Genomic DNA, 12,992 nt, shown 5'->3' with positions numbered 1-12,992 from the left:
CTGCAGGCTTTACAGAAAGCAGTGTGCTGGCATCTGCTTGACTTCTAGGTAGGCCTCAGGAAGCTTACAATCATGGTGGATGAAGAAGGGGAAACAGGCCCATCACATGGCAAAAGCAGGAGTAAGTGAAAGAGTATGGGGAGTAGGAGATGCTACATACTTTTAAATGACCAGATCTCACTAGAACTCATGAAGACAGTTACCAAGCCATGAGAGATCCACCCCCATGATCAAAACACCTCCCACCAGGCCCCACCTCCAGCATTGGAGAGTACAACACAATATGAAATTGGGAAGGTACAAATATTCAAACTATATCTGTGTTCAAGGCGTTGTCTCTTTCCACATTTAGAAAATTATTTTCAGTTACTTTGTCAGGTTCCTTTTTCCTCTTCAATTGAAAGGTGACTTTGAAAATTATTCAGTGGCTTGGATCTTGTTGTGTTTATTTATTTTTGCCAGGTCTTATCGCTTATCGGAGTTTAGGCTTAGCTCCCTAACTTTGTGAGAGTTATTAGCTATTTATATGCACAGATTTATGACTTCTGATAATGACTGACTTCTAAGTAATCCCTCAAATAAAAACCTCAGAGCTAGCAATTTTGAGAATTATTAAGCAGACTTATTAATCTTCTAAAGTACATCTATAGGATTCCTCAAGAGGGCATTCTAGAAAATGCCCTCTTCATGCCACCTACTTTACTGCAGCTGTTTCTCATATTGCTAATGGAGCAAAATCTACACACTCTCATCAGTTCACAGAATTGGGCAAGTTGTGCCGATCAGTCTTTTCCTAGAAATGTTAGAAAACAGAACTAGAGAGTAAGACCTGTACTTCTAATGGTGGTTGAAATTCTAACATTTAAAAATAAGAGTCCATCAACATACAGGTCCAGCCAGGTGAAACACAAAGGAAAAGGCCAGTTTTTGAAAAGATAATACACTTGATTAGCATTCTTAACAAAGATAAGCAGAGACCAGAGGGAGCAAGAGACCTGTTGACATAAGAATCCCTAATTCCAACTGGTTGTTGAGACCCAGTAGGATTTCTATTGTTGAGTTCTGTGAGATGTTCCAGTACATTACAACAAATTCCTATTTAAACCTTGGCTAGCCCAGCTTACTTTCTGTTACTTATATTCAGAAGAGTGCTAACTGTTACATGTTCCTTAGATAATCCCTGGGTTGCATTTCTAGAGTCAGACTCTGCAGTTTCTTTGGTTACTGGACACAATTTCGACCTAATGTCAGGATAAAATATATTTTCTTTCTTTGCTTGCTCTATGTTTTAGCCAAAAAATTATTTTTTTTATACTGGTGTCTATTGCACTATCCATCACAGCCCGCTGTATTGTAGCCACTTACGCGTGTTTATCTCCTGCAACACTCTTTACCCCTTTCCTGGAGGTCAAGACAATATTTTACGCATCATTTTATCAGTGCTATTACCTAGAGTAGTTCTTGGCATACGGATGGGGCAAAATAAAATATATAGTAAATTATGTTGTATGATTTGAATATTTCACTTAAATTATAAATACATTAAAGGGTGAAAGTGTTGGTATTACTTCATTTAATCCAATAAAATTTGTAATGTGTTCAATGAACAGTATAATATTAGTTCCCAGAAAATGACCTAATTTATCCTGATCAGGTCATTACTAAATAGTTTAAGAAGCTGTATATTAATGTAACTGCAATTTATGATTTTATAAATAAATTTGAGTGTGCCTTTAACTACAGGCTACATTCCAAGTATTATTGTAAGAAAGTGATTCATGCATGTCGTGCTTTGCAATAACTTTCTTCAATTATGAAATGACTTTGTTTTACAGTTTATCATGTGACCAGGCAGTTCATAAACTTCTCAGTAACAGGAAAATTACTATATATTAATTCAAAATATGTTTACAGTGTATGAATCATTAAAATGCATTTTAAATTATGTTTCACCAATTTGGAGCAGTAATTGAGTTATATTCATCTGACAGAGTATTATGGGTTTTTTTTTTTTCTTTTGTTTTTCTTCAGTTTGTCAGCCCTTGGATTATGAGTGTTAGCACAGTTTTGACAGCAAGATATTTCATCAGAATAAGGGAAATACTTGACAGAATGAAAGATACCTAATAATTTTAACCAAGGAAGAACTGATGAGTCTGCATTAAGATGGACATGGATTTACCAAAAATCAGCAAAACAATTAAAAGAGAAAAATGTCAAGTAAAAAGTAAAAAAGAATTACATTTGTGTTAAGGTCACCAAAAAGTAATTCTAATACTTCACCAACAAGTAAGTAAATAGTTTACAAATACAAGAAAAAAAAAATAGAAAATAAGACAAGACGGATTATCAAAACACAGGGAAATGATCAGATATCAGGTTTTATCATTAACATAGTAGACAATTAATTTATTTTTTCTCATTTTCTCTCCAAATCTCACCTAAGAGAGAGCCAAAAGAGCAAACATAAATGAAATAATATAACACAAAACAAAAAATATGGAGTATATCTGTTATAAAAAGAAGAACATGAGAAAGGAGTAATCATCACATAGGATATTTTAGTACCTTATAAAGATGAAAACCTATGGGTTACATATATTTGTCTGTTGTACCAATTATCTTGATGACCTTCCATAGTCTACTCTACTGACAGGAAAAATCCTACAAGAATAACACTATCATATCAAACTCAATTCAGTGGGACACAAGGCTGATCTTTTTACTTTGTCAGTTAGCTATGCTGCTGAGCTGTCTCTTTGCTCCTATCCCCTTTCCTTCCCTTTAGAGCATTTCCATATCAACAAACTTAAGAAGGGGGACCAGACAATACTCCATTAAAAAATATTTGTTCAAGAACACACACTTAAATAAAGAGAAAATCACCAGTTCATACTTTTAAAATGAGAAATTGTATTATGATTATTTGTCTAGATTTTGGCCAGTCATCTTACTTTGTTCTCTAATAACTTGTTTAACAGGTTACTTTTTTCTTGTATATTTTGATATTAATTGCTGAGCCATTGACATCTGTCTTTTTCCTTGTTTCTCAAACTGTTATTTGAAACTCTATATATCATATCAAACAAAATCCACTCTATCGTCAGCATATTGCCCTCATGTAAAAGAGAGAGAGAAACAGAAATATGTCTCTATTGTTTAAGTTTGGTGTCATTTGAAGGATTCTAACACAATAGATTAGAGCTGACATTGGATATGGCAATGCAAAATACTTAACAATTGCACAATTGCAAAAATATGGAACCAGCCCAAATGCCCATCAATCAACGAGTGGATAAAGAAATTGTGGTAGTTATATAAGATGGAATAGTACTCAGACATAAAAAGAAATTAATTAATAGCATTCACAGCAACCTGGATGCGATTGGAGACTATTATTCTAAGTGAAGTAACTCAGCAATGGAAAACCTAACATCCTATGTTCTCATTAATACGTGGGAGTTAAGCTATAGGATGCAAAGGCATAAAAATGATACAATGGACTTTGGGGACTCTGAGAGAAAGGGTGGAAAGGGGGTGAGGCATAAAAGACTACAAAATAGATTCAGTGTATACTGCTCAGCTGATGGGTGCACCAAAATCTCACAAATCACCACTGAAGAACTTACTCGTATAGCCAAATACCACCTGTTCCCCAAAAACCTATGAAAACTAAAAAAAAAAAAAAAAAAAACCAAAATAGATAAGCATTGTCAGAATACTACTTCATGCATTTTATGGCTCTTTAATTGTTAACAGAGATAGATACTTTACCTAAGTCAGAAATTTTTCTCATTACTATAAACAACAAGAATAGCAGTAATAATTTCTGGAAAGCAAAATGGGATGTGCTGAACAGTAAGATTTTACATTTCATATTATGTTCATCAGACCAATTTGATTTGTGTCATATGCATGTAGGACAGCCACATGTACTCAGATTTTTTTCTTTTCTTTTCTTTTCTTTTTTCTTTAAGACGGAGTTTCGCTCTTGTTCAGGCTGGAGTGCAGTGGTGTGATCTCGGCTCACTGCAACCTCCGCCTCCCAGGTTCAAGTGATTCTCCTGTCTCAGTCTCCCAAATAGCTGGAAGTACAGGTACTTGCCACCACGCCCAGCTAATTTTTGTATTTTTAGTAGAGAAGGGGTTTCGCCATGTTGACCAGACTTGTCTCAAACTCCTGAACTCAGGTGATCCACCCATCTCGGCCTCCCAAAGTGCTGGAATTACAGGCATGAGCCACCATGCCTGGCCTCAGATTTTGTTTTTAAAGAAAGAATCATTAGCTAGACATTAATAGCATCAGCAGGCTGACAAGGCATATAATTGAGGCGAAAAAAGTCTGGAGAAAAGTAAAGACAAAATATCAGAACAAATGAAATTCTAGGACTCAGAAGCACAATACTAGTAGATACAATTTTCCTTTAGAAATTTCAGAGACTTTAACCTCATCGTTATTGAGATAAAAGCACTACAAGAATGGGTGACTGTAATTGTTGAGTGGAAGCAAAATCTGAAGGACTAGTTTTATGGGTCAAAAAGAAGTAATAATTTCTGGCAGGTAGATATAACATTCTCATTATATTTTATGCTTTTACAAAAACTGTAAGAATGTTCTTTTCAGTCTCATATGCTGTATATTTATATCTGAAATCAGAAAAACATGTTTGTTAAAATTGGGCCTCCACCACTTATTGTCCGTGTGAAATTTGAAATTGTTTTTGTTTAGTGTTAGTTTTAGCATTGGATAAATGAGAGTAAGGAGAGCATCTAGTTTACAGTAGGAAAATTAAATAATATGTTTTATGTTTATCACAAAGAGTCCAGAAAGGAACTTATTCTGAAGAGAGAAATAGAAATTAACTTTAATATCACCTTGATCAGAGATATTGCAGTGCAAAATACAGTATATAGAAAAATATTAAACTCTTGGTAAAACATTTTGTGATACAAATTCCAATACATCTTTACTATCCTCTATAATGTATTAATTTAGAAAAATGTTGGAGAAGCAGTGAACTAATGCATTCTTCATTAGGCAATTTCACATACACCAGCTGATTTGCAGCACACCAAAACTGTGCTATTTTTGTAATAAGGAAAATGAAATCAGAGCAGTATTATCCTACAGTTAATAATTACAGAGTCATGAACTGAAGCCAATTTTAGTTTTAATCCTAAACTCAAAATTCCGTAATACCTGTTATAACAGCTATAATACCATGCTGTCTGTCAACAGGGAATAGTAAATGGGAAAAGAAAAGTAACTTCCTTGATCCTCATGTTCATATTTAGCTATAAATCCGCCTCTACATCAAGTTCCCTCAATTTTATAGGAAATGACCTCCACATTAACAGAACACATATTTTGATACCCTCTTTGAGGGTTCTTTGAAATTTGTTCTTTGAGATCTCAAAACTGGTCTCCTTGGTGTGCCTTACTGATTATCAGTAACAGGGGAACCTGCTCCCTCTGGTGCACATCAGCAATGAATATAAACGTGATGATAATATTGCTATAAGTAGTGGCAAGAACACATTACACACCCCTCTCTTGTAATGCATATACACATATAGAGTTTCTCAGATGAATGTTTCTGTGATATATTTGGAAAAACATTTCAATATATGAAAAAGCTATCCCAATGTGAAGTAAGAAGGGGTTAATCATGAAAGTATGAAATTGTATAAATAGGAATTGTTTGAAAAGACAGATACCTGTTGTAGCGAAAAGATGCAGGGTTTCAATGCCATGGTAATTATTTCATTACATTAAAAAACAAGAGATCATGTTTGATGATAATTAAGACCAATTTAATAAAATAATAAAAGCATTGCTTTATTTCAAGTACCTCACCAACTTATTTCATAAAATTTGCCCCCTCTTAGAATCTCATAGACATACAGTAACATTTCAAATTTTAAACTATATTTATTTATTCTTCAGTGATTGAATGATAGGTACTTTTGACAAACAAGAATGATTTCAGATTAAGTTTTGAACATTGTTTATTTTTCATCATCTAAATACATGGGTATTTTATAGTTTTTAGTAAAATATAATAACTCTTTTAATTATGACTTTATTTCTGAAAAATATGTATTTAAAAACAGTAACTATGATCTAAAACGATTTTGCTAGAATGCCACCAAAGGAATGTAGACAATAGACAAGCATAATGCAATTTACAACATTTTAACATGATTTTACCACTACGTAAATTTTTAGTGATGGGGCCAAAGTACTATGTGTAGCTGTGTTAAAAGCTACTTAGTTTTCAAAAACATTATAGGGCCAGTTTTCAAGGGGAATGCTGCCAGCTCTTGCCAGTTCAGTATAGTGTTGGCTGCAGGTTTGTCATAGATGACTCTTATTATTTTGAGGTATATTCCTTCAGTACCTAGTTTATTAAAAGTTTTTAACATGAACCGGTGTGGAATTTTATTGAAAGCCTTTTCTGCATCTGTTGAGATAATTATGTGGTTTTTGTTCTTAGTTCTGTTTATGTAATGAATCACATTTATTGATTTGCATATGTTGAGCTAACCTTGCATCCTGAGAATAAAGCCTGCTTGATCATAGTGGATTCACTTTTTCATGATTTGCTAGATTCTCTTTGCAAGTATTAATATTCTGTTGAGAATTTTTACATCAATGTTCATCAAGAAGATTGGCTTGAAGTTTTCTTTCTTTAGTTGTGTCTCTGCCAGGTTTTGGTAACAGGATAAAGCTGGCCTCATAGAATGAGCTGGGGAGGACTCCCTCCTTCTCAATGTTTTGGAATAGTTTCTGTTGGAATGGCACTAACTCTTCTTATCCTGTGTTTCCCCCCTTCCCATTGGTAGGCTATTTATTACTGATTCAGTTTTGAAGCTCAGTATTTGTCTGTTCAGCGAATTAATTTCTTGGGAGGGTGTATGTCTCCAGAAATTTGTTGATCTTTTCTAGGTTTCTAGTTTGTGTTCATAGGAGTTTTTGATGGTTATTTTTATTTCTTTGGGGCCAATAATAACATTCCCTTAATCATTTCTAATAACGTTGATAAGCTTCTTTAAAAGTGGCATAAGACAAGGATATCCTCTCTCATGACTCCTCCTATTAAACGTAGTATTGAAAATCCTAGCCAGAGAAATCAAGCAAGATAGATAAATAAAGAGCATCACATAGGAAGAGAGGAAGTCACACTATCTCTGTTTGCAGATGACACGATTCTATGTCTAGAAAACCCATGGTCCCATCCCAACAGCTCCTTAAGCTGATAAACAACTTCAGCAAAGTTTCAAGATACAAAATCAATGAAAAACAATTATGGGCATTTTATACATCAACAACAGCCAAGCCAGGATCCAAATCGGAAAGGCAATCCTAGTCACAATTGCCACAAAAAGGATGAAATACCTAGGAATATAGCTAACCAGGGAAGTGAAAGCTGTCTATAAGGAAAACTACAAAACACTGATTATAAAAAAATCAGAAAAGACACAAACAAATGGAAAAATATCCCATGCTCATGAATAGCAAAGAAGAATCAATATTATTAAAATGGCCATGCTACCCAAAGAAATTTACAGATTTAATGTTATTCCTATCACACCACCAATGACATTCCTCATAGAACTAGAAAAAGCCGTCTTAAAATTCATATGAAACCAAAAAGTGCCCAAATAGCCAAAGCAATCCTAAGCAAAACAAACAAATCTGGAGGCATCACATTACATGACTTCAAACTCTACTACAGGTCTACAATAACCAAAACAACATGGTACTGGTAAAAACAGGCACATAGACCAACAGAACAGAATAAAGAACCCAGAAAAAAGGCCACACACTTATGATCATCTGAGCTTCAACAAAGCTGAGAAAAACAAGCAATGAAGAAAAGACTCCTTATTCAATAAATGGTGCTGGGATATCTGGCTACCCACATGGGGAAGACTGAAGCTGGAATTTTTCCTTAGACCATATACAAAAATAAACTCAAGATAGATAAAAACCTTAAACACAAAATCCAAAAGTATAAAATCCCTGCAAGACAACCTAAGCAATACCATTCTGGACATAGGAATGGGAGATTTCATAACAAATACACCAAAAGCAATTGGGACAAAAGCAAAAATGGACAATTTGGATCTAAGTAAACTTAAGTTATTTTGTACAGCAAAAGAAACTATCAACAGAATAAACAGACAACCTACAGAATGGGAGAAAATTTTTGCAAACTATGCATCTGACAAAGGTCTAATATCCAGCATCTATAAAGAACTTAAAGAACTTTACAAGAAAAAAGCAACCGCATTAAAAAGTGGGCAAAGGATAAGAACAGACACTTTCCAAAGGAAGACATACATGCAACCAACAAACATATTGAAAAAGCTCAATATTACTGATCCTCAGAGAAATGCAAATTGGTCTGGCGCAGTGGGTCACGCCTATAATCCCAGCACTTTGGGAGGCCAAGGCAGGTGGATCATGGGGTCAAGAGTTCAAGATCAACCTGACCAACATGGTGAAACCCCATCTCTACTACAAATGCAAAAATGGGCAGGTAGTGGTGGTTCGCCCCTGTAATCACAGAAGTTTTGGACCCTTGGCTAAAAGGATTATTTGTCATTAAGAAACACTTGGCAGCCAGGTGCAATGGCTCACACATGTAATACCTGCAGTTTGAGAGGCCGAGGCGGGTGGATCACCTGAGGTCGGGAGCTTGAGACCAGCCTGGCCAACATGATGAAACCCCGCCTCTACTAAAAATACAAAAAAAAAAAAAACAAAAACAAAAACAAACAAACCTGGGTGTGGGGATGTGCGCCTGTAATCCCAGTTACTCAAGAGGCTGAGGAAGGAGAATCGCTTGAACCCGGGAGGCGGAGGTTGCAGTGAGCCAAGATCATGCCACTGCACTCCAGCCTGGCTAATAGAGCGAACCCTGTCTCAACAAAAGAAATGCAAATCAAAACCACAAAGATATACATTTCATAGAGTCAGAATAGCTATTATTAAAAAGTGAAAAAGTAACAGATGATGGTGATGTTGCAGGGAAAAGGGAACAGTTACATGCTGTTGGTGGGAGTGTAAATTAGTTCAACCATTGTGGAAAGCAGTACGGCAATTCCTCAAAGAGCTGAGAGTGGAAATATCATTTGATCCAGCATTCCCATTACTGGTTATGTACCCAAATAAATATTTGTCCTGAATATATGCATGCATATGTTCCTTGCAGTACTATTCACAATAGCAAAGACATGGAATCAACCTAAATGCCCACTGATGACAGATTGGATAAAGAAAATGTGGTATATATACACCATGAAATACTATGCAGCCATAAAAACAAACAAGATCATGTCTTTTGTGAAAAAAAATGGATGGAGCTGGAGGCCATTTTTATTAGCAAACTAATGCAGGAAGAGAAAAGCAAATACTGCATATTCTCAGTTATAACTGGGAGCTAAATGATGAGGACTTATGAACACAAAGGAGAAAACAAGAGACGCTGGGGTCTACTTGAGGGTGGAAGGTGGGAGAAGGGAGAGGAGCAGAAAAGATAACTACTGAGTTCTGGGCTTAATATCTGGGTGATGAAATCATCTGTAAAGCAAACCCCCACGACACGAGTTAACCTATGTAACATACATTTGCTTGTACCCTTGAACCTAAAATAAAAGCTAAAAAAAAATTCTAAACAACACATCTGTGTATTTCGTGAAAAAGCTACATTTTGGTACCAATATAATATTAATTTAGAAAAACAGTATTACTTACATCTATGTTCTGCATAATCTAATTTCTTTTTTCTATCTAAATTTGATAATGTTTGTGCTTATCCCTTGATGTAAAGAATTAACAGTATTTTCTTTTAAAATTACCAAGAAAATATAGTCATGCTAAAAGAAAATACTAACCTAGATATTTCTTAGATCAATATATGGAAAAAAGCAAAATATAAAGCAAAAAAGAATGTTCCAAAATACAACTACTCAAAACTGTATTTTCAGTAAATTTATTTTTGTAAGTTGCTAATGATTTTCTGATGATAATTAATTAACAAATCTGACTTACACAAGTACTGTTAAACTAAATTAAACTTTCTTGCTGATATCCACACATACAAAAATCTAAGTATTTGATTATGGTACAAAATATTTGGTGACAACAATTTTCAGCATGTTAAACAAAAATATTGATATGGATTTTTATTTTAGTAGAGGAGCAATCAAATTTGCATAATGGAACTTAAGATGCCATATTCAACTGACTGATATTAAACAGCCATATCCAAGATTATGAAGAAATTTTAACAGTTATAGAGCACCTAAAGGGAGGGAAAAATATAGTAGTGTGATATGCCTGTGCTCACTTTTCATGTGTTTCTTTAAGTCCCTAAGAGTGAACACTATTACTGACTTCCATGGACATAAGAAAAATAAATTTTAAAAGCATAATTATTCTAGGCCTAAATAGATTCTATTATTGAGCAGACTTTACAAGCCCTGTAGTACTTCATTGTGCATAGGTAAGATAAAATTGACAAGTTAGCAGATGGTAGCTTGATGAAGAATGCTTTTATTAATCTATAAAAATATTCCAAAGAATCCCTGCTGGGTGCCATAATAAAAAAAAGTAATATATTTAAATTCTCTAAATTGTGGCATAAGTCCTAGAGGGCAGGGGATACATGTTTGTATATAGAGTAGGCAGCAATATAAAATTACTATGAATAGGGTTACAGAGTGAAAGAAAAGAGAAATCAGAAGAAATGCAAAAATATGACTATGTTTATATATTATTCTGTAGGCAAACTATGGTAATTTAAATAGCCCACTAATAAAATGTTATTTAATAGCATAAATATCATATTTTAAAAATTTGTTTACTTAACTTTATGTTAAAATATTAATTACATAACACCTAATCCCTATTGTTTTAAATCAAAGATTATGTTTTTTCCTAAATATGTGTGATATTAATGAACACTAAAGAAGGATTCAGCCTTTGTCAATTTTAAACTTATTCTGAAATTTCCACTTGAACCGTTCAGGCTCATGTTGTGTGTGTGTGTGTTGTGTGTGTATGTCTTTGTGTGTGTAGGAATTTATCATATCATAAGGATGAAATAAAAAACAATGAAAACAGTGTGATACTATTTTTTAATGTTTTTTAAAGTACAAACCATGCTACACATGCACATATGCAACTGCATAGACAAAAAAAAATGACAGAATATACAATAAATGGTAAAAGTCATTATTAGGTAGACCTTTAAGTATGATTTGAAACCTGAAACGTTGTTCTTTTGTAGATTATTTTTGTAAGATTAAAGTTATTTCTTGAAAGAAAAAAATAGGTTTAAATAACTACATTCTGATTTCTCTTGCCACTAAACTATTCACTAATATAGGTAGTTCGGATAATCCAGGGTTACCTTAGATGTAATGAACTGAAATGATACCTATAATAATCAAGCCCTGCTCATAAGTTTCTTTGAATTTCTCATATTGCAAAGCTCCCTTTGAAGACTAGTATGAGATAAAATAGAACATGTTTCAATATGAGCATTTTGGCTGTAGGAAAGAAAAATATTTTACATTTTGGTAAACTTTCCAAAGAATATATCAGTAAAAAATGAACATTTTAAAAATGCACATTTTTACAGCCCAACTTATCCTTTAATGTCCCTGTTTTGCCAGAGAAGTTTCAGTACATCTGAACATATTTTACATAATAAAAAATTAAAACGGCAGGTATAATTGTTTAGAAAAACCACGAGAGTCAATTACATAAGAATATCAGAAGTTATATAATATTTTATTAAAAGTATTTTAGTCATCGTTACTTCCAAAACTATGAATTAGTCCAATTTCTTGGCTATGATTTTAATTTTAATTTTTCAATCACTTTGAAAAGATAGCTAGAGATAAAAGTGTAGATATGACACCCTGAAACCACTGCCATTCTAAATGAACAGTAATCAGAATTCATCTAGAGAGCTCTACTTAACCTCTGCTCACTACTCAGCTAAATAGTTCCAGTGGAAAGTAGGTCTGGAAGCAGAGCCAAGCAAATGAAGGTAAAAAAAAAATTCTTTAGAATAATCTTTGTACTCGACCATCAAAACAAACTTTATCTGAACTATCACTTCAATTTGAGGCATAACATGAAGCTATTTTGTATGGTAGGTGCAGCTGGTAAGATCTTTGTGATTTATTTCTAGATATACAGGTATATGACTAATTCTCGAACATTTCCCAGGTCTCCTTACTGATATGTGATATTATCTTAAGAAAGAATCATGTCTTCAAATAATAATCATAATGATAAAATGGGGAAAGTCACAACTTTACTTGTGCCAGCTGCTGATAGAAGATCTATCATTAGAGAAATCACACTTGGGAACTGTTCGGGATGTTTGGAACAAAAATTAGGGTAGATAGGTGTATTAGCTAGCTGCTGATAAAGACGTACCCAAGATTGTGAATTAAAAGAGGTTTAATTTCTACCCAAAACTGGGAAGAAAAAGAGAACTTACACTTCCACATGGCTAGGGAGGCCTCACAATGATGCAGAAGAAAAGGAGGAGCAAGTCATGTCTTTCATGGATGGCAGGAGGCAAAGAGAGAGCTTACACAGGGAAACTTTTTTTTTTTTTTTTTTGAGACTGAGTCTCGCTCTCCCACCCAGGCTGGAATGCAGTGGCAAAATCTTGGCTCACTGCAGCCTCTGTCTCCTGGGTTCAAGTCATTCTCCTGCCTCAGCCTTCCGAGTAGATGGGATTACAAGTGCACGACACCATGCCCAGGTAATTTTTGTACTTTTAGTAGAGACGAGGTTTCACCATGTTGGCCAGGCTGGGCTTGAACTCCTGACCTGGTGATCTGCCTGCCTTGGCCTCCCAAAGTGCTGGGATTACAGGCGTGAGACACTACGCCTGGCTGGAAATTCCTATTTTTAAAACCATCAGATCTCATGAGACTCATTCACTGTCACGAGAATA

This window comes from Macaca mulatta, chromosome 17 (genome assembly GCF_049350105.2).
Source record: "Macaca mulatta isolate MMU2019108-1 chromosome 17, T2T-MMU8v2.0, whole genome shotgun sequence".
NCBI lineage: Eukaryota > Metazoa > Chordata > Mammalia > Primates > Cercopithecidae > Macaca > Macaca mulatta.
Note: the sequence above shows the minus strand (reverse complement) of the source record.